Here is a 24,186-nt window from a genome sequence, read left to right on the forward strand (position 1 = left end):
ACCAAATAAAAGTTATTCTTCATAAAAAGCTCTTCTTGTTCTAAGATTTATGATGCAACCGTGTCCCAAAAGTAGGGGAACGGTCGAATATTTCGCGAACTAAACATCGGATGGAAAAACTGAAAAATACGTGTTCAATCATTTTCAAAAATCTATCCAATGACACCAAACACCAACTCCCACTACACCCCCTGGAGGTGGGGTTAAAATCTTAAATGGAAACCCCTAGTTTTTCTTGCAGATTTGCATTCGTTACGTAAAAGTAAGCAACTTTTATGCAAGACATTTTTTCGAACTGTGGATAGATGGCGCTATAATTGGGAAAAACGATTTATCCTGATACCATAGGTAAATTATAGAAATGGTCTAATATCTCGAGAAATACACTTCCAAATAAGAAACCAAAAAACAGGTTTTTAATATTTTTCGAAAACCTATCGATAAACACTAAACATGACCCTCCAACCTACCCCCTGGAGGTGGGGTGGGGGTAACTTTAAAATCTTAAATAGCAACCCCCACTTTTTATTGCAGATTCGAATTCGTCATGAAAAATTAAGCAACATTTATTCGAAACATTTTTTTAAAATGCTGATAGATGGCGCTAATAAATCGTATTTTTCCAATTAAAGCGCCATCTATCAACAATTCTAAAAAATGTTTCGAATAAATGTTGCTTAGTTTTTCATGACAAATCCGAATCTGTAATAAAAAGTGGGGGTTGCTATTTAATATTTTAAAGTTACCCCCCACCCCACCTCCAGGGGGATGGGTTGGAGGGTCATGTTTAGTGTTAATCGATAGGTTTTCGAAAAGTATTAAAAAAATTTGTTTTGTTTCTCATTTGGAAGTGTATTTCTCGAGATATTAGACCGTTTCTATAATTTACCCATGGTATCAGAATAAATCGTTTTTCCCAATTATAGCGCCATCTATCCACAGTTCGAAAAAATGTCTTAAATAAAAGTTGCTTACTTTTACGCAACGAATCCAAATCTGCAAGAAAATCTAGGAGTTTCTATTTGAGATTTTAAAGTTACCCCCCACCCCACCTCCAGGGGGTGTAGTGGAGGTTGGTGTTTGGAGTAATTGGATAGATTTTTGAAAATGATTGAACACGTATTTTTCAGTTTTTCGATCCGATGTTCAGTTCGCGAAATATTCGACCGTTCCACTACTTTTGGGACACCTTGTATAAAATTTTATTAATTTTATACGAGGTATATAAAAAATATGAATTTCGATCAAGAGTAAACTACCTTTATAGTTCATAACATTTAAATTAGAATGATATAATTGCACATTAAAACATAATGATTAATAATTCTAAACTACTTTTCATAATAGAAATAAATATACAAAGTTTTCGTTATGACAATGCTCGCATTTTCAGCTTGTTTTTAATATGTATTTTCCATCGTTGTCGTTTATAACCCCAGTGGTTCGGACGACATTAAATTAAAAAATAAAAAAATATGAAAAAAAAAAATTTTAAGAAACGCTTTTCTTTAGTTACGAGTGACTAAAATTAAAAATATTATAAAAAAATCAACGAAAAAGCAAAAAATAAAAAAAAATTGAAAAAATTATAACATCCGTCAAAGAAAAGCGTGGCGCGTGTTCATCGCATAAACGGTTTTCGCACCAAGCTTTTCTTTAACGAATGTGTTAGATTTTTTCATTTTTTTATTTTTTGCTTTTTAGTTGATTTTTTATAATATTTTTAATTTTAGTCACTCGTAACTAAAGAAAAGCATTTCTTAAATTTTTTTTTCATATTTTTTTATTTTTTACTTTTTAGTCTTACACTTTTCAAACATTAAAATATATCGTCATATTTATTAAAATATGTATAAAACGTATGATGTACTAACATGAAAAGTAGTCGGAATCGGCCAAAACTTTGAAACTTTATTGTTTATTTATGAAGCATAACGTAAACAATTAACGTAAAAAGTAAAATTATGTATTGTTCATATCATTAGCTATACAATCCTTAAAAAAGTTTCAAGTTTTTACATTGTAAAAAACAAGAGAATTTAAGCGTTTTTCATTAAAATCGTTTTTTTTTTGAAGATATTCTTCTTTAGCGGCGAATCGATTGAGGGTAAAATTGTACATGATCCGCGCGCCTGCGCACACTGACAGTATGTAGTTCTGACAGTATTGTAGTTCATTGCTAATCTTTCAAGATAGGTATGTATGTATCTGTAACCGTGCAAATAAGTCATTAAAAGAATATATTAGTGGTTTTAGGAAATGTATTATTTATTATAATTCTTGTGTTTTTGGATTAATAAAATATTATGTAAGCATAACATTTTTACACTATATGTCGCCGTGTTGTGTAATTATATCCGAAACTTACATGTCTATTTCTAGGGCCTCGCTGGAGTAGTGGGAAATGCGTTAGCACTGAGATTGGAAGGTTGCGGGTTCAATTCCTGGGCGATTCATATTTTTTTATTTTTGGTTGTTTTAATAAAAATTTTTTGAAAGTGGTAGATAAGAAAGTTAGTTTGATTTTTAAATAAAATGCAAATAACCTTTTAAGTATATTTACTTCGTTTAAATTACCTATTATATAATAGAAGAATATCTTCTTACGTGCGTACAAAGTACACACACACACATTCTTTTGTTTTCATTTAAACAATTAATAAACATGAAAAAAATTTTTTATTGACTATTCGTGTATTGTTCCCGCGAATGCATATGACTGCAAATTTTCATTCATTTGCATTGAAGAAAAGGCAGTCAAATTAGCGTCTAAAGATTTGACGCAAACTATTGAACTAAAGAGAACCGTTTAAAAAATATATGTTGGCGATAAAATTTTGTATGCACTACGTCAGTAAAGACTCCTTATCGAACTCGTCTGTTACTCGCCTCGCTCGCTAGGCTCGCTCGGCTCATAATATCAGACTCGTTCGATAAAGAGTCACTTTACTGACTTGGTACATAAATAACTATTTTCTGAAGCGATAATGTATCACCGTGAAAAAAGTAATGGGACAAAATACAAAATCGCGTTCTTTCGTGTTTTTTTGCTTCGTTTTTTGAATATATTTTTGTAAAACAATATATTTTTTACTTTAGAAAATGACATTTCGAGAGGATATTTAGTTTTGAACAACTTTTCTGTAGATATATACAGTAAAACTTTCGTTAACCGAAACCTTTTTAACCGAAACATCGTTTAACCGAAATGGCTGACAGTTTAAATAATTACGTCAATGAAAAGTAAATTAAAAAAAAGCAATGCAATTAAGGAAAAAGAACATGTTTAGAGCGTTTTCTTAAAGAAATACTCTATTTTCTTTTGTATTTTCCTTTGACAACGATGTTTTGCAGCTATATCCCTCCAATAGTATGTAATTTGATACAAGAAGAATACAAAAAGCAATATTATTTTTAACCGAAATTCTTGTTATCCGAAACGGCCTGTCCCCCAATTATTTCGGTTAACGGAGGTTTTACTGTATGTACGAAAAGTGTATATAATTCACCCTAAAATACTCTAGTGGCAAGGGACTAATTCACCTCTTTCTCAAAAAAGCACCCCTAGCATTTCGCGGATTTTTCATATTTGGGGGATTTTAAATAATAAAAAGCCTTTAATGTTGTAGTTCCTTTCTAAAGTATATACATAATCAATGGCCTAAGAAACAAACTTGATTTTATTAACTGCTCTTTTGATTTATGAAACAATTTTACGCTGTGGTTAGATTTTACTGCTTTATGAGTCTAAAAATAACACCACTAAAAACTATTTCGCACAAAGACTTATATTTTATTATAAGGTTATTAAATTTAAAACAGACACTGGTCATCTGTGTGATTAGTTTAGTTAAACTTTTCTAATAGTACAGTTATTGAAGCTTTTTAGCTCAGAAATTTTTTACTATGAACCGATTTACATGAAATTCTGGAATTAGGCTTATCCTACCCTTAACTTCAAAAGTGATATTGTCTCTAACTCCGTTTTCACACTGGAGGTGATTGCCACCTCTTTTCGGTGGTGGATTTTTTTTTCAAAATAACCTCAGATATCGGTAGAAGACCTAATTTTAAATAAAAACTGTTGTATAAAGTTTTTTCAAAAACCCAATACTTTTCAAGTTATTGGCAATTGAAAATTCGGAAATTTCTCACGATTTTCAACAGTTTTTTGCAAATATCTCCAAAAATATACATTTTAGCAATAATATTATACTGAACAAAATTGTAGCAGGTAAAAAATGAACAAATTGGTCTTTTAAAGAGTGTTCTAAGTGCAATATTAAGCGAGATATTGAAGGCGTTTTTGTTTTGTGTGAAATTTAATCGATGTATTCAATGCCATCTAGCGGAGAGCGACTACATTTTTTGCATGCTAATGAGAAAGAATTTTATAGTGATTAAAATAAGCTTTAAAATGAGCACTGTTGAAAGTCTTTTTGTAGGTAAAATGAGTGAGTTGTAATGAAAAAAAGAGGAACATCAAATGTTTTTTTTTAAATCAATGGATTTCATAAGTGCCATTTCCACCAAAATTAAAATTAATTGTATTCCGTCTAGAATCAACTTGAATATAAAGAGTTTGATAGATTCTAGCAGTTTTGCTACTTTGGAACACATATTTTTTGAAAAAATCACGATTTTAAGAAGAAAAATTTTTTCGAATTTAAAAAGAAAACACCTTCTTTTCATAATATCTCAAAAATAATAAAAGATACGTAAAAAAGAATGTGTGTGTACTTTGTACGCACGTAAGAAGTTATACGTCTATTATATGATTATATGATTATAAACGAAACTAATATACTTTTTATTTATATTTTATTTAAATATTAAACTAATTTATACTTACTACTTCTCAAACATTTTTATTAAAACAGTGCCAAAAATTAAAATAATAAAAGAATAAAACACACACAAACACATTAAAAATGCCACAAATGATTGCTGAACATTAATTGTCGGAAAATGTTTTAATTAAATACGTATTTTCTGAAAATAAAATTATATAATAAATATACTTACAATCATAAAATGTATAAAAAAATAAAAAAATAAAAGTTTCTATTGGGATTCGAACCAACTAATCAGCGCGGTTGGTATTGGCGTTGTAATGGAGTTCATTCGCATTAAACGCTTCGCCACGGAGACAATGTGTCATTATGTGCGAAGATCGACTAACAAAACGGATTAAACTTTTTTGACATTTTTGAATTAAATTAAATTATTTTGATTTTGAATTGAAATGATTTAGAATTGAAAAAGTACAACAAAACATAGAGTAAGAAAACTATATATTAGGTGAATATAGATAGAAATTTTGATGGTAATCAAATTATGTAAATTAAAGTATTACTTACATACTATGTATTTTGGTTCAAATAGGTAGGTAGGTACCTATGATACATTTACAATTATTACGTACCTGTTGCTTTAAAAACTATTTAAAAGTCACTACAATATTATAAACTTTTTTGTTTCTGTCCTCACAACAATAAAACTAATATATTATACATTTGTTTACCTTCATATTGAACAATTATTTATTATTGACAGATCATTTCAACACCCAATCAGAGCCCGTATAACGACTAATACCATACTGTCGGTGTGCGCATGCGCGCAGATTAATATAAATTCACCCTCAATCTCAATCGCGCCTAAAGAAGTATAACTTCAAAAAGTGTAATAATAAAAAAAATAGGTTTGTCTTGACAAAAATTTTGATTTCTTTGTTTTTCCTATCACACAAAAATTGACGAAGATGTGATTAATTAAAGAGCGCGTGGTAGCGCATCCACAGTCTCTCTTGAGCCCTTTGACCCTTCACCGTTTCAAAATAAAAGGTTTTTAACTACATATTATAATGAAAAAAGTTGTAGGAATGATGTTGATTCTAGATGGAATACGATTAATTTTGATTTTGGTGGAAATGGCACTTATGAAATCCATTGATTAAAAAAACATTAAATGTTCCTCTTTTTTTTCATTACAGCTCACTCATTTTACGTGAAAAAAGCTTTTAGTAGTGCTCATTTTACAGCTTATTTTAATCACTATAAAATTCTTTCTCATTAGCATGCATAAAATGTATTCGCTCTCCGCTAGATGGCATTGAATACATCGATTAAATTTCACACAAAATAAAAAACGGCTTTGATCTTCAATATATCGCTTAATATTGCACTTAGAACACTCCTTAAACAACCAATTTGTTCATTTTTTGCCTGCTACAATTTTGTTCAGTATAATATTATCGTTAAAATGCATATTTTTGGATATATTTACAAAAAAACTGTTGAAAATCGTGAGAAAATTCTGAATTTTCAATTGCCAATAACTTGAAAAGTATTGGGTTATTGAAAAAACTTTATACAACATTTTTTGCTTCAAATTAGGTCTTCTATCGATATCTGAGGTTATTTTGACAAAAAAAAATTTACCTCCGAAAAAGGGTGGCAACCACCCCCAGGGTGAAAACGGAGTTCGGGTCAATATCACTTTTGAAGTTAAGGGTAAGATAAGCCTAATTCCAAAATCTCATGTAAATCGGTTTATAGTAAAAAATTTCGGAGGTAAAAACCTATTTTACGCTTCAATGACTGCACTATAATATTTACTTTATTATTCAGAAAGCAACGTGACGATTACAATTATTTGTTATAAAATGCCGTTATTTACAATGATTTATACGAAGATTGCAATTCTATTAACAGTTCATTACATAAGAATTATGTACAAGGTTTCGTAATACGCTGCTGCAAAAATAATCCGATGAAAAAATGAAAAGGTGATATAAGTTTAGATGTCTTTCGGTTTTTCCCAAACTTCATAGTTTCCACAAATGAACATAAATTATTTTTGTGTTGGTAGGTTCCACATTTTTGCCCTTAAAAATTTCCGCAAACACTAAAAGATTTCAAAACTATGTATCTATATCGAAACTAACATTTATCATAGCATTTCTAAATTTTCCACATTATTGTTCTATTATTTCTGCAATCTCCCTTTCTTTGCACATTTCCTTCTCTAACTCCTCCTTGTATCTGATTTTCGTTGTTTCTTCCCTTAGTTTATGATCTTAACCCTCTAGCCCGAATTTTTTTAGTACCACTACCAAATATCACGTTAAACTGAAAATTATAGGGTAGAAATCTATTAGTCGAGGAAATGAAGCTGAAAAAATGGCAAAACCTCGTAATTTTTTCGTCCAGCATCGATTTGTACAAAAATTTGGGATTAGGCTCATTACACACTCTAGTTCATTTTCTATATTGAGCCGTTGCACGCTTTTTGTTTTTTAAGGGTGAAAACTACCCCTAATTGCAAAAAAATTATAAAATAACATTTTAAACTTTAGTATTGTCAACATTTGGTTCTTACTAGTTACATAATTATTGTTTTGTGCTTTATAATATACTATCATAATATTTCAACCCTTAAAGCCACCCTTGTTGGAGCTATATATAAAAAATTTACTTATCCTAAAATAATGTTTTCCGCTTGCATGGACTTACATAAAAATTTGGGATTAGGATCATCTCACCCTGTACTTCATATTCTATATTATGCTTAAGGGTGTTGATTATTTTTAGGGTTTAAACTACTCCTTATTGTCAAAAATTATATAAAACATTGTAAACTTTAATATGGGTAAAATTTGGTTTTGATTGGTTAAAAAATGATTGTTTTATACTTTAGAATATAATATCATAATATTTCAACCCTTAAAAACCACCCTTAATAACATTACAGTTTTATAAGTAGATATTTTAATAGATCTGTACAGAAAAAAGAAAGTAGAATTAAAGAATTACAAAAACATTTATTTACACAAAAATACGAATTTACAAATATGTACAAATACAAATACAAATAGTTTTTAGTCATCTTCCAGTATACGAACCGGTTCTGTGGTATTATACATACATTGAAAATGATCTATAAGCGGACTATCCGAATTTTTCGAAAAAAAAATCGTTTTATAAACATTGCTCCTTCATTTTTGGCGATAAAAAGTTTTTTCAAAAATGACTTTGTAGGATTTTTGAAGAGTTATAAGACTGTGTAAACTAAATTCCGTAAGATCTCTTAGTTTTTACTTAGGGTGGGTTTAAAGGGCTCGAATAAGGGGGTGTTTGCTCGTAAATAGAGGTTTTAAACAGCTATATCTCGCTAACTTTTCACTGTAATGAAAATCCATGCACAAGGGAATTTTAGTTATTAAAAAAGCTACAATTTAGTAGTCCATATTTTTGAAGTTATACTTCTTTACGGGCGTAATGACGGTGAAATTTTATATGGGAAAACCTAGCGACCGGGCGCATGCGCATTATAACTTTGTTCTGATTGGATGTTCAAATGACATGACAAAAAGTATCCAATATGGCAGCTGTGGCACAGCTGTGGGACTGTGTTTGGTTATAATGTATGCTTGTTGCGTTTTAAAATTTGTAGGAAGAGAAACAACAAACAAAAAGTTAGTTAATGGTTATACTGCCTTTTTAAATAGTTTTCATATTATATTTTTGGACTTATTTACATAGAAGAGATGATTGTTGCATGCCAATGTGAAAGCTCATCAAACTGTGCCTAGTATGAGTGCCGCAGATCTCGCTTATTCAAAGCTAAAGAATCTTCCACTGGTAAGTGTTTTATAAATAGTTGATCAAATTTTGTTATGATATTTGAGCATAGCCACTTTGCACGACGCAAGTGATTGCGAAATTTATTAGTCGTTATACGGGCTCCGATACCTACCTTGAACCTACCAAAATACATAAGTAGTATGTAATACTTTTATTTACATAATTTGATTCTTCTTACTCTATGTTTTGTTGTATTTTTTCAATTCTAAATCATTTCAATTCAAAATCAAAATAATTTGATTTACATAAGTTAAAAATGTCAAAAGGTTAATCTATTTAGTTAGACGATCTTCGCACGTAATGACAAGCTGTCTCTGTGGCGAAGTTTTAATGCGAGTGAAAACGCAAATACCAGCCGCGTGGTAAGTTGGTTCGAATCCCAATAGAAACTTTTATTTTTTTATTTTTTTTTTTATACATTTTATGATTGTAAGTATATTTATTATATAATTTTATTTTCAGAAAATACGTATTTAGTTAAAAAATTTTCCGACAATTAATGTTCAGAAATCATTTGTGGCATTTTTAATGTGTTTGCGTGTGTTTTATTTTTTTATTATTTTAATTTTTGGCACTGTTTTAATAAAAATGTTTGAGAAGTAGTAAGTATAAATTAATTTAATATTTAAATAAAATATAAATAAAAAGTATATTAATTTCGTTTATAATCATATACTCATATAATAGAAGTATAACTTCTTACGTGCGTACAAAGTACACACACACATTCTTTTTTTTTTCGTATCCCCAGTATTTTCGGAGATATTTTGAAGTAAAAGGTGAAAAATGGGAAATTCCAAAAAATTCATTTTTCTTTAAACTCCAATTTTTCTAAAATTAGGCCTTTTAAATAGGTCAAACTTCTTGGGTGTATTGATAATACAAATATAAAAGAAATTACAGAAAGGTGAAGACTAATTTTTAATTAGGAGGGTAGTTAGGGGGCTATTTTCACTGATTTTTTCATGGAGAAAAGCAGGTACAGATCTTTTTTTGATCATAAGTGGCTTAATTTTCAGGATAGAAACTTTCGATTATTATTTTTTAAAAGAGCTAACTGCATACTTGAAAATAGATTATATAAGTTTTCCTCGAGAAATGCAAAGTTTTTCCGTTATTTTACTTTGAATATTTCAAATTATGCATTTGACGAAAAAAGCTAACTTTTAACATGCCGTATCTCGGTTTGTATTGGTCTTAAAGATATTACAGAAAAATAATTTAGTTTGTATTACTAAAAGATACAATTTTGATATCTACAGTTTTTTTTATTAAATGCATATTTTTCGAGGTATTCTCAAAAAACCCTGTAAAAAACTCGATGTTTTCATCGAAAAACTGTTACTTTCAAGCGCGAATAACTCGAAAAATATTAGTTTTACGAAGAAAATGTAAAAAATACTTTTTTCTTAGAAGTACCTTTTACATCGATTTACATAGTTAAAATGTAATAAAAAATTCCCATCCCCGAGATGGGGTGGCAACCACCCTCATTTATTAGCGTACAGCTGCATGATATAGAAAATGATACTTGGACTATTCCCTACCTTCTGTAAAAATTTCAAGTAAATCCATGCTGGACGAAAAAATTGCGAGCCAAAATGCTTCATTTCTTCTGATCGCCCATATTTTTAAAAGCTGGATGCTTATTCGATCTAGTCCAGAGGCTGGTTTGGGTATTGCATCTATAAAATATAAAATACTTAAATGGTAAGCCTGGAAGATTTTATTACGGTCCGCCTTAAGGCGGACTAGGGTACTAGAGGGTTAATTATTTCCTTGTGGGCCGGCGTAGCTCAGCGGTAGGATGTCTGACTCGCATGCTGGTAGACCGGGGTTCGAGACTCAGCGCCGGCAAGAACAGCTAGACATTAAAAAAAATTAAAGGCACTCGTGGGAGTGCCGACAGAAGTGAAAACTTCTTATAGTATATAAATTAGGAGTTCAATGCTTTTACCCCATCCTAAAAGAAGTGCTATACCTATATCATATACGATATACGCGATGCGTATGCCCTATGCTATTTATGTATACATACACATAATTTATATATGTACAAAATTTATTTCAGCAAAGTGATGACGGTCGCAACTTCAATACTTTTTCCCCATCCAAGAAGTGCACAACGTCCCTAAAGAAATTTTCAATTCAAAAATTTATTTCGTCGAAGCGATAACGGTCGCTAATTTACTACTTTTTCCCCATCCAAAAAGTGCACAACGTCCCTCAAGAAGTTTTCACTTTAAGTATTTATTTCGTCGAAGCGATGATGGTCGCTAGTTTAATACTTTTTTACATCGAAAAAGTGCACAACGTCCCTAAATAAGTTTCACTTCAAATATTTATTTCGTCGAAGCGATTACGGCCCTAATGCAATACTTTTTCTCCATACAAAAAGTGCACAACGTCCCTATACAAGTTTTCACTTAAAAAATTTATTTCGTCGGAGCGATGACGGTCGCTAATTTAATAATTTTTCCTTATCCAAAAAGTGCACAACGTCCCTCAAGAAGTTTTTACTTCAAAAATTTATTTCGTCGAAGCGATGAAGGTTCGCTAATATAATATTTTCCTCATCCAAAAAGTGCACAACGTCCCTCAAGAAGTTTCCACTTCAAAAATTGATTTCATCGAAGCGATGTCGGTCGCTAATTTAATACTTTTTTACATCGAAAAAGTGCACAACGTCCCTAAATAAGTTTCACTTCAAATATTTATTTCGTCGAAGCGATTACGGCCCTAATTCAATACATTTCCCCCATCCAAAAAGTGCACAACGTTCCTAAAGAAGTTTTCACTTTAAAAATGTATTTCGTCGAAGCGATGACGGTCGCTAATTTAATAATTTTTCCCCATCCAAAAAGTGCACAACGTCCCTAAAGAAGTTTTCACTTCAAAAATTTATTTCGTCGAAGCGATAAAGGTCTAATTTATATTTTTCCCCATCCAAAACGTGCACAACGTCCCTCAAGAAGTTTCCACTTCAAAACTTGATTTCATCGAAGCGATGACGGTCGCTAATTTAATGCTTTTATCCATCGAAAAAGTGCACAACGTCCTTATAGAAATTTCACTTCAAATATTTATTTCGTCGAAGCGATGACGGTCCATAATTCAATACTTTTTCCACATCCAAAAAGTGCACAATGTCCCTCAAGAAGTTTTCACTTCACGAATGTATTTCCATCGAAGCGATGGCGGTCGCGATGACAGTCGATAATTTAATACTTTTTTTTCCATCCAAAAAGAGCACAACGTCCCTAAAGAAGTTTTTACTTCAAATGTTTATTTGGTCGAAGCGATGACGGTCGCGTATTTATTACTTTCTCCCCATCCAAATTTAATAATTTTTCCCCATCCAAAAAGTGCACAACGTCCCTAAAGAAGTTTTCACTTCAAAAATGTATTTCGCCGAAGCGATAACGGTCGCTAATTCAATACTTCTTCCCCATCTATAAAGTACACAACGTCCCCAAAAGAAGTTTTCACTTTAAAAATTTATTTTGCCGAAGCGATGACGTTCGCTAATTAAATACTTTTTCCCTATCTAAAAAGTGTACAACGTCCCTAAGAAATTTTCACTTCAAAAATTTATTTCGTCGAAACGATGACGGTCGCTAATTAATTACTTTTTCCCCATCCAAAAAGTGCACAACGACCCTCAAGAAGTTTTCACTTCAAAAATTTATTTCTTCGAAGCGATGACGGTCGCAATGACGATCGCCAATTTAATACTTTTTCCCATCCAAAAAGTACACAACGTCCCTAAAGAAGTTTTCACTTTAATACATATACGTACAAAATTTATTTCGCTGAAGAGATGACGGTCGCGAAATAAATCCTTTTCCCTATCGAAAAATAGGTTTTACATTTATTTTAAATTTAAATATTTCTATACAATTTATGTATAGATACACATAATATAGATACGTACAAAATTTATTTCGTCGAAGAGATGACGGTCGCGAAATAAATCTTTTTTTCCCCATCCTAAAATAGGTTTTACATTTATTTTAAATTTAAATACTTCTATACAATTTATATATGCATACAAATAATATATAGCATAAGCGATGACGGTCGCGAATTCAATGCTTTTTCCCCTATCCAAAAATCGCACAACGTCCCTAAAGAAGTTTTCACTTCAAAAAATGTCTATAGGCCCCAGGTCGACTAAGCCTGAATAAAATGAGTACCTCGGGTAAAACCAGGGGTAATAATAAGCGGTTGAAGCGTAGCACTGGCCCTGTTACCTTCATTGTCCCTTGTACACCGTAGACCCTAGACTAGATATAGCAGACAACCCTGCTATAATCCCAAAGCCGCGTCAGCGGTATAAAACGGGAGACTATTATATTTCCTTGTATTTCTTATTGTTGTCCTCTTGTTAAATGTAGTTTCCAGTGGGTAATAGTCACGGCCTATTTCATAGTTTCTTCTCATTCTTATGTCTCTTCTCCAGTTTCTTTGTGTTTGTTCACTGTACCATAGTCAATAATTGATTTTTTGTAAAAAGTGTTTAATAGTGCTATCTCTGTAATTTTCGCTGCAAAGTTTATTTCCCTTTTTGGATATTGGACTACCAATGCTTTGGACTAGTCCTACGGTATTTCTTCTTGTTATCAGATATCATGTATACATTGGTGAATTTTCTTTTGTATCGTTTCACCTTATATCTTTAACATCTCCGCAACTAGTTCATTACCACCAGATGCCAGATGTTTTATTATTTTCTAAGTTTTTGTACAACCTTCTTGTTCCGTTGGTAATTCTATGATTCTTTTGCTTCCGTTCCTGTTCTATTTTATAATGTTGTGGTCGGCTCTATAATTTCTTGCATTGTTAGGCGTCTTTGATAAATATCTGAAGGCAATACCATTATTCAATCAAAAACTGTTAAAGCATATTTCTAATGCAGATAATCACACCTGGCTGACGTGGCTGACAGAATACTGAATGACTGCATGATACCAAATTATTGACAACCTAAACAATCCTCTATTTTTATTGTCGAATGACTACGGATGGATCAGGGTGTAAGTGATATGTTTTGTGCTGAGATTCGGCAAATAGTCAAAGACGAAAGAACCAGAGAAATGACAACATAAGACTGAGAAATACTTAGTACTTTTAAAAGTGTTCCTATTGCAATAATGAGTAGAAAAATAGTAGTAGGTATACCTGTTAAAATACTACGTTGAATAGACGAGCGTAGATGTACATCTCAATAATAATATTTTCTGTCTAATCTGAATGTTCATCATGTATCAGTGGAATGCATCAATCTGTTCTCCTTTGAGACTTCAATACCCGAATTTGTTATATTTAAACAAATATGCACAAATCGCATATGCATATTCGAAAGATCCAACAGTTTTACCAGTGTTTATACCTATCAGAATGTACGAGCCACACCACATATATGTTTACACTAGGTTAAAGATAGAATTTGGATGATACGTATAGAAAGATTAGTGAGGTGAAGATTGGTGAGGGAGCGCTAGATTTGAGACTTTTTTGAATGCCCGATTAAATTATGATATATTTTATAATATGCGTCCTTAATGTGTTCTTTCTCACTGACCTTAAACTCTGTAAAATGCTTAAGTTATAGTTATAGAGAGTTATAGAGAAGGAATGGCATACGAGGTTATTTCGACAGAATTTTATTTTGAATTTCCTAACCTTTGTAAAGCTAAAAGAAACTAACCTTTGTAAAGCCCTAAAGTTCCAAGGATTTTCTTTCCGATTAAGTTCCAATTTTTCTAAAATTAAGCCTTTTAAATAGGTCAAACTTCTTCGGTGTATTGATAATACAAATATAAAAGGAATTACAGAAAGGTGAAGACCAATTTTTAATTAGGAGGGTAGTTAGGGGGTTGTTAGGTGGTTTCTCAAAAAACCCTCAAAAAAGGTGGTTTTTTTTCGTCGAAAAACTGTTACTTTCAACCGCGAATAACTCGAAAAATATTAGTTTTACGAAGAAAATGTAAAAACCATTTCTTAGAAACACATTTTACATCCATCATCCATTTACATGGTTAAAATGTAATAAAAAAATGCCCACCTCCGAGATGGGATGGCAACCACCCCCAAGGTTTTAGCGTACAGCGGCTTGATATAGAAAATGATCCTTGGGCTATTCCCTACTTTCTGTGAAAATTTCAAGTATATACATGCTGGTCAAAAAAATTGCAAGACTAAATACTTCATTTGAGGCCTAAAAGCGTTGACTTAAACTGTTCGCAGCGTTGAGAAAGTTGATAGCAAATTCTCCCAATGCAAATGCAAACTGGACGAGGAAACCTACTGATCAACAGATCAACGTAACGGTTCAACTGGCCGTTTATGCCGATGATATTGATATTATGAGTATAACATCAACAGGAACACAGGAAACGAAGAGTTAAAAACACAATGAAAAGGCTAGGCCTGGAAATTAACACAGAAATTATAAAAATAATGATACAGACGAGAAAAAATATAGTCCTACAAAACATTATACATGAAGATGACATTGAAACGATTGGAAAGTTTACATACCTGGGAGTAGAAATATATGCCGACGAATCATTAGATGGAGAAATATAAAGAGAATAACGCAGGCAAATAATCTCCCATATATTTCGATCTAAAAGTGTCCATCGAAATATAAAGATGAGAATCTATAAATCCTTAATTCGACCAATAGCATGCTATGGCAGTGAAGCATGCGTTCTGAAAGAAACATCCAACAACAAACTCGAAACATTCAAAAGGAGAGTACTGAGGAGAATACTAGGACCTGTGAGGGAAAACGGAATCTTCAGAATTGGATACAACAACAAGCTTTATCAACTTTATAAGGAAACACCCCTGTTAGACTTCATTACAATACAAAGATTGCAATGGACCTTACATGTGATAAGAATTGGAGAGGATGTGCTACCAAAAAGAGTACTGAACGCTAGAATGCAGGGAAAGAGACCGGTTGGAAAGCCAAGAAAGCGCTGGGAAGACACAGTAAGCAGCGACGCACAAGCACTTTTAGGAGTTCGTGTATGGAGAAGAGCAGCCAATAAATAAAGGAGGCAAAAAATAAAGGAGGCCAAGGCTCAACTTGGGCTGTAGTGCCGTAGAAGAAGAAGAAATTCTCTCAATGTTCGAAGCACTGTCGAAAACAAGCAAAAATACGGTCTTAACTGATAATGTATATGGAAATATACAATTATTGAAACCACATTTTTCCCTTTTTAAATATAAATATATGATCCTTTCTTGGTATATATGGTTCAAAATACAATACTTTCATAAATCCATTGCAATTGTCATGTCAACCAATAAGACGAAATCGTTAAAAATCTTTATCAATGCAATAAAAAATTAATAAAACTATACAATCAAATTAGAACAATACAGCGTCACTGTTGAGAACAATACTTATGTGGGTTTGAAAAAAAAATGGTCGTAAAAACTTATTACGCTTTCAAGGTATAAAAAAACATTTAATAAAAAATAGAAAATAAGCAAATTTCGACAATATACTGAGAACCTAGATAAAGTATCAAAATTAATCATGTGGAAAATTCTGATAATTACCGTGTTATTGGCTGAAAACTGTAGATTCTAGTGGAAAAATACTTTAAATTAATAGATAAACAATTTTATACTTTTCGAGCTGTATTCTATTTCTATTGAAAGCGAGAAGCGTAATTTTCTTCACCTTTTCTTATGCCCTTTCAGAGGATTAACTGGATGCATATTCTTAAATTATGAATATGGTAAATTCTGAAGCTAAGGTCATTCTTCATTATACGACTTATGTATTTGATTTTCCTAGAATTATAAGATCCTAGAGTGTTAGATAAAGACATTGACAGATTCTATGGACCTCTAGATCTAGAAGAAACTATTGGCGCTATTCCCAGTAGGAAACAATCCTAGGAGATTTTAATACCAATGTATTCATCCTAGAGTCATCTAACGAAAATACAAACGAAGATAGAACGTCTTTGATGAATAAAGTAGGTAATCTAAAGACCGATATTGACGAAATGGGAAACGTGGCGAAACTATTTTATGGATTTATATAAAAATAACAAGAGTCTAGCAGAAAATCTGTGGCCCTCTGACTACGCTAGAGAACCTACTGTCTTTATCTCTCAATTAAAAGATTCAATTAAATCTCTACAGAGAGACAAATCTTCAGGAATTGACATGGTCCCAAGAGTCAATGCTGCAGTCATTACGTGATATCCATTCTAGCTGTGTTGCTGTTTGGAAATGCAGGAAAATGGTCACCTGATTGTGAACCTCAGTTTTTTCCACTATACAAAATAGGGGCCATTACAAGATGTGAAATCTTCCGCATATCATCATTAATATCACATACCAGTAAAATCTTCTTGCGTATCATTAGAAAAAGATTAACACAGGAACAAGCGAGGTTTGTATAGGGAAAAGGTACATGTGATCAAATGTTGAATCTGAGACTACTCTTTAATAAAAAGTTGAGAGAATTTCAAGTACCTATGATAAAATGCTTTGTTGATTAGCACAAGGCATACGAATGTGCAGGCTGGATAAATGTTTGGTCCATTTTAATCGTGATGTGCATATTGAAACACTACATTTGCGGCGGCAAATGAACAATAAATGCTTCTTGCAAAGAGTTGAGATGGAAAGCATTAAATTTGGTATTAAAATTAATAACGACAAGATGCAAATGACAGCAAAAGAGATGCATAATAACAAAATAAGAGCAACAGAGATGGAATTTCTAAGGAGAAGCTGTAGAGTAACAAGAAGAAATAGAATATAAAGATATATGTACATAGAGATTAAGAAAATAATAAGAATGAATTCAGATATAGATAGAATAGACTACATAGAACAGAATATATTAACCTGATACGGATATGTCAAAGAGAGGCAGACCCCGAAGATTTTTCAGAGATGAAGTGGACGCAGCAATGAAAAGAAAAAATCTGTAGAAAGAGAACTGGCTAAACAGAAATCAACTGGAGAGAACGAAAATAATATAACTAATGATGGTATAGTATAACTAATGATGGCAACTGCATATCAGAAGTTTGGAGACGTATTGGTGAGGCAAAAAGTACGAGGAGTCGCCTAAACAAAGCTTTGAAAGACAGATCTTTGAAAGAGAGGTCTATCTCTCAAAAAATCAAGACGAGATTGATGAGTGCATGTGTATCCTTAATATTTCTCTAAGGGGCAGAAACTTGGATTCTTCGCTTTCAAAAATGCCAAAAATTGATGCCTTTGAGATGTGGTGTTGAAAGTGCCTGCAGCGAATAATCTACAGTATTTGGTCACGTGGTTCGCAGAAGTGATAATTTAGAAAAATTATTTGTTTCTGGAAACGTTCCGAGAATAAGGCCAAGAGGACGGTGATCAACCAGGTGGGCTGAATAAATTTAGAAATAGGGGGCTACTCAACGAATAATAAAGAACTTGAAAAATTATATAAGGAACCAAAAAAAACTACAGTAGGTAATCAAAGTACAGAGAATGCCATATTTAGTACACATTCAGAGAATGGGAAAGGAAAGAATGCCTGAAATGGTACTCTCGCGAAAGCCAATACAAAAGAAAACGAAAGGTAGACCAAGAAAGAGATGGAAGGAGAGTGTATTGGAAAGAAAAAGCATTGGACAGAAATCAATGGAAGGAAGACTGTATGGACAATGTATGGAAAGACTGAAGGAAACATTAAATTATATTTTATGTAATTAAAACAAAGAGTAAGTAGTCATTGTAATAGAAAATGTAAACTTTTCAGTCCTATGCCTCAAGGCCTGTTGAGCTTAATAAAGAAATAAATAATCTGTATTAGACAATATAGTATAAATGAAAAATATTTCTTTTAATATAAAATACATACCAACAAATCAAAACCAAAGTGTAGAATAAACTGGAACACAATCACTGCATTTAGAAACTGAAAGTACCGTACATATGGAACAAGTACCTAAGGAGTTGTGTTGTTAACAATAAGTACGAGTAATTCCAATGGTATACGTGTTACCTACCGATAACAAATATTTGTCAAAATTATAAGCCGGCTCACATTATGACTTGGACGACGTGTTAGCATTATATTGATAACAGTTTTACTACCTTTTCAACGAATTGAAAAGGTGGAAATATACATACTATCTATATACTAAATAATCTATATAGGCTATAAATTATCGCCTTACACCATATCACTTTTTTAATAGAAAAAAGGTTTTTAAGAGTTTTAGTCCATATACAACATTATCAGAAAGTTTGTAAAGACAAATAGGTTTTTTAAGGAAAATAGGGTAGTAAATGTATATGTATGTAAAAATAGGGTAGTATACCACTTTATTATATTTTATGCATCAAAATTACTTGTCAAGAAACTAAAAAAAATTGATACGGACCCACAAGAATGATCTAGAGAAATTCAGTTCTACATTTCCGAATGACTAAGGCAGCTTTTTCTATTTGTTCCTGGTTCATTTTGGTTCCACGAGAAACTAAGAAAAGGCTAAAGAAACTTAGGTTAGAATACCCGGTGTTAATCCCTAAATTCTACTCTAGCCTCCCCTCTATTCTCGACAGGAAAACAGTTATAAAAGTCGATACAAACTACTCCAAAAATATTTAAACAGATTTATATTTAGACATATTTCACTTAGGAAAAACTGCCAGATGATGCGTACAAATAAATGAATAAATGTGGTAGGATACATAGCAAAGTGCTGCCACACTTTAGAACTCTTTATTAGTCAAAAGTTTCTTCTGATTTATGTCCAATTGAAAATTTCTGTAAATTTCTAAAAATTTAAGTAAAAAATGCCAAATTTTTGTCTTGATCAAGAAAAAATAATAGCATTCAACGTTGAATTGCACATTGTATTCGAGGATTTCCGAAAGATGTATAATAGTGTCCCAGTCCACAACCCGTGGAAAGCAGTGAAAAATCACGGAGTAGATAACACATCCATAAATAAACAATGATATAGAATAAAACTCGGACCAAACTATATATAGATTCCTCAGATATTTTTAAGACAATTTAACCCAATTCACTTAGTCCGAAAATGTTTCCTAAAGGAGCCAGAGCTATTTGAAGATGGCGTCTGGTAATTAGTTTTTCTTAAATATCTCCAGAACGCTTCCATTTATAAAAATGAAAATTGGTACCCATATTTATCTTCCAAAGATAAATCGATTCAATCTATTGCAAATTTCTAGTACCGGTCATAGGCGCCCGTTTTGGGTGGGTCAACAGTTATATTATCATATAACTTTTTTGTTTTTAGTTTTTAAGCATTTTTGAGTCTGAATTATTAAAATATAAGGTATTATAGTACTAAAAGGTACTCTTACTTCAAGTCGATAGGATACACTCTTTTCTAGAAAAATCGATTTAAAAAATTTTTGTTTTTTAAATATCAAAAAAAATTTCAAAAAACTATTTAAAGAAACGAAAACTGGTACGTTTATTTACATTCCACAAATGAATCGATTTCATTAATTGCGAATTTCTAGTACCGGTCATTTGCGTCCGTTTTGGGTAGGTCAACGGGTATTTTATCGCATAACTTTTTTGTCTTTAATTTTTTAAGACTTTTTGACACTAGATTATTAAATTATGAGGTATTCTAGTATTAAAAGTTACTCTTGCTTTAAGTTGGTAAAATACACCAAATACACCGTTTTTTTTTTAATTTTTCAATTTTTTTTCAAATTCAGGAAACGAAAAAATCGATTTTTCTAGAAAACGGTGTGTCCTACCGACTTAAAGTAAGAGTTCCTTTTAGTACTAGAATACCTCACAATTTAATAATCTAGTATCAAAGATGCTTAAAAGTTAAAGACAAAATAGTTATGCGATAAAATACCCGTTGCTCCACCCAAAACGGACGCCTATGACTGGTACTAGAAATTCACAATGGATGAAATCGATTTATCTCTGGAAGATAAATATGTGCACCAATGTTCGTTCTTCTAACTAGAAGCGTTCTGGAGGTATTTAAGAAAAACTAATTAGAAGACGCCATCTTCAAAGAGCTCTAGCTCCCTTAGGAAGCATTTTCGGACTAAGTGAATTTGGTTAAATTGTCTTAAAATTATCTGAGGAATCTCCAGTCTTCGTTTGTCGGTAGAGTTTCTGGACACCCTGTATATCCAAAACCGACACATCTTATTAGAATGTCGCAAAAAGTTTCTACCCCCAAAAAGTTACCAGGGTAAATTGTCAAAGATATAGCCCAAAAAAGAAGAAGAATGAAAAATACAGATGACAGCTTCAAGCAGAAGAAAATTTATGGATAAAAAGGTTATTGGAGTGAAAGTCACGTAGACAAATGTGATTACCAACAAGATGAACGGATCCATTGAATAGTTAAATAAAGTCTGGCTCAGAAATTTGCAGCTGGGGAAGGAAACACCAGGAGCACTATATTCAACAAGTTTGCTGTAGGCTGGATATGACACAGAAGATAAAACAGGAAACCTTTATTTAAAAATAAAGATACTTTCATTTAGATAGTATCAATTAAGAAACAGACTTAATTTGGTAGTACGTAGTGGTACTGGATTGGAAATTTGACCACGTATGGGGACGGGAATAACGATGTAGAAGTTGACTACCTTTGACTCAATCCTGATTTAACTAGATCAGGTTTAAATTACAATGGAAGCCGATAGAAAGACGAAAGAAAAAGAGATGACAGTAGGCTCAGTACGAGATGTTTGGATGACGTGGAAGACGACCTGAAAGCCATGGATAACTACAATGAATGAGAAGAGGACAAGAGAGATCTGAATGGAAGGACATAACCAAACAGACAAAGACCCATCATGTGTTATGATGCCAAAAGAAGCAGAAGAAAAAGAAGAAGTTTTAGATATAAAAGGTATTTGGAAGTGTTTGAGATTCAAACATTTATGCATTAGCATGAAATATAACTATTGCTTTTAATTGAGAGCGAATATTGTATACTTATACTGTGTGTAGGCCGAGGACGAGCTCAGACAAAAGATTGGAGAGAACATGAAGTTAGGCAAGAATTGCAGAGAGAATACAAGAATAAAATAGAAATGACAGATTCAAAAATGACAGAAAGTTTATGGATAAAAAGATGGTTGGTGTGAAAGCCACGTAGCCAAAAGTGACCCATCACGATGAATAAATAGATCATTTGCTAGAATAGTTAAAATAAGCTCTGGATTAGAGCCACGTGCAGATGGGAATGGAAACACCAGGAGCATTATAATCAGCAAGGATACCTGTAGGCTAAATATTATGCTTAGAAGATAAAGCAGAAAATGAAAATCTTCATTTAGCAAGAAATATAGCTTGATTTAGATAGAAGCAACTAAGAAACTGACAGTTTGGTAGTTCTGAACCAATATTTCCTAAGAACATAATGATGTGGATTGTTTTTGATGGAAAAAACAATATAGATATTCAAACTCTTGATTCAAACCTGATTTGATTAGATCAGTTTTAGATGCGATACGTATTTCGAAATTGAACAATAATTGGACCCGTAGTAACGTATGGTTGGGAAACCTGTGTAAAAAAAAAGATGGAGCAAAACTCAAGATATTCGAGAGAAAGACACTGAGAAAGCCATACGGCCCCGTGCAAGAGGAGGACGGCACATGGAGAATCAGTGAGAATACAATATTTTAAGATTTGTGAAAAATCAAGCACTGCCATGGCTGGGTGGGACATGTCCAGAGAAGATACAAACACAACCAAGAAAATATTAATGGAAACCGATAGCAAGGCCAAAAAAAAAGAAAGTTCCAGAACGAGATGGTTATAGATGACGTGGAAGATGATCTGAAAACTATGAATGTAAGACAATGGAGGAGAATGGGGATAGGAGAGGTCTGAACGCATGGACATAGCCACACAGGTAGGTATAGAACCATGCAGGGTTATGATGCTAAAAGAAGTAGAAGAAGAATGTTTTTGGAAATGTTTGAGATTCACTTATCTAAGAATAAGCATGAAATATAAGTACTTTTAACTGAGAGCGAATATGGTATACTGTATATATTATGTATTAGTATTTTTTACCTTCTTTATACATTATAGAAGAACAATATGATTAATATTTTGCAGAAGCAATAAACTATAGCAGATTTTAGTAAAAACCAAATAAAAAAATAATTTTTCCCGTACTTACCGCAAATGTAGCACTTGAAGACCCAATTATATCGGAATCACTATTAATAAAACCAATAGACGAAGCTGCATCTGGAAATTTTCGTTTTGGGGTCTCTGTGAACCGCTGGCGGATGGGAATATGAGTATGAGCGTGGCGTGGATTTGAACGCGTGTCAAATAATACGAGTACGATTCCACACGAATATTACGATACCGTGGTGTGGGTGTGAATTTTTTTTAAATTATAGAAATCCGCTACGCGGCGTCGTAGGCATCTTTGGACGGAAATTCTGGAACCGAATATATACATATTCGCATACAGGGTGATATAGAACACCAGAATACCGGTACCGATGTGCAGGACTATTGTCCTATATAGATAAATTTACTTTCTCTTTATATTCCATGACAAATTATTCTTCTCCGATGGCAATCACTATTGGGAACACTTCTTGATCTTCTGTAACATGGAATAGTTGTTCTGCATTTAATACCGCATTTACACTCAGTCCTGTTGGGCAGGGAAGTGGGCAGCGTGAATGTGTAAATATCTCATTCGCGATGCCACTGCTCATGCTACTGCCATTTCACGGCGCTCCCTCAAAAGTCGGTTTTCGAGATGGAAGTCAAAGGATTGGCAGCGCGAGCGCAAGTGAGTATTCACATTCAACTACTCACTACTCTCTCACACTTGCCACCGGCGAAGCAGCAAGTGAGTAAGGGAGCAAGACGATGCTGTCGTCACATTCCATTCTTGAGAGTCGTTCGGTAAATGAGTTGTGAGGACATTGGCGAGGAACTGATGTGAACACCTCACTCGCGTCGTATTTCAAGCAATATTTCCGGCAGCGGCAGCAGCAGTGGCAATGGTTATAAATCCGGTATAATATCTGAGCCCATTCACAAATGTTTCTTAACCAAGAAACTTGTTACTTGACTAAGTCACTCTATTTTCCTTTAAGGATCAGTTGTAGTATTTTATATCGATTTTCCCACACTCAATGTCCCAGATAAGAAATTCTCCGGCGTTTATCAGTCTTTAGCAGTTTCTATCTTTGTTGATTCGCCTTAGTACTTATTCATTAGTTTTACTTGCTGTACAAGGTATCTTCAGCATCCGTATATAAATCCACATTTCCAATGCTTTAATTCTGTGCATGCTTAATACTTTTATTGTCCACAGTTCTGCACCATACAAAAGTACAGACCAAACATATCACTTAACTACTTAACCATTTTTTGTCTTAGTTCTAAACTGAGATGATTATTACAAAGAAATGACTTAATTTTCGTAAAAGTAGTTTTAGTTATTGCTAATCTATGTTTTATTTCTGTATCTGGATCTAGTTGGTCTATTATGAGTTCCCAAATATAAAA

General features: G+C 32.6%; 1 long non-coding RNA gene across 2 annotated transcripts; it reads right to left on the bottom strand.

Moving 5' to 3' along the window:
• Positions 1-680: 680 nt before the first annotated feature.
• LOC126884891 (uncharacterized) lies at positions 681-23,052 on the bottom strand. Of its 2 annotated transcripts, none has more exons than XR_007698179.1 (3): positions 22,829-23,052; positions 10,196-10,333; positions 681-2,208 (listed from the first exon to the last, which is right to left on the bottom strand). It is a non-coding gene; the product is annotated as an uncharacterized LOC126884891 (long non-coding RNA). The 2 variants fall into 2 exon arrangements; XR_007698180.1 differs by lacking the exon at positions 22,829-23,052 and adding an exon at positions 18,535-18,722.
• Between the last annotated feature and the right edge of the window lie 1,134 nt (positions 23,053-24,186).

The sequence above is a fragment of the Diabrotica virgifera genome, chromosome 5 (genome assembly GCF_917563875.1).
Source record: "Diabrotica virgifera virgifera chromosome 5, PGI_DIABVI_V3a".
NCBI classification, from domain to species: domain Eukaryota; kingdom Metazoa; phylum Arthropoda; class Insecta; order Coleoptera; family Chrysomelidae; genus Diabrotica; species Diabrotica virgifera.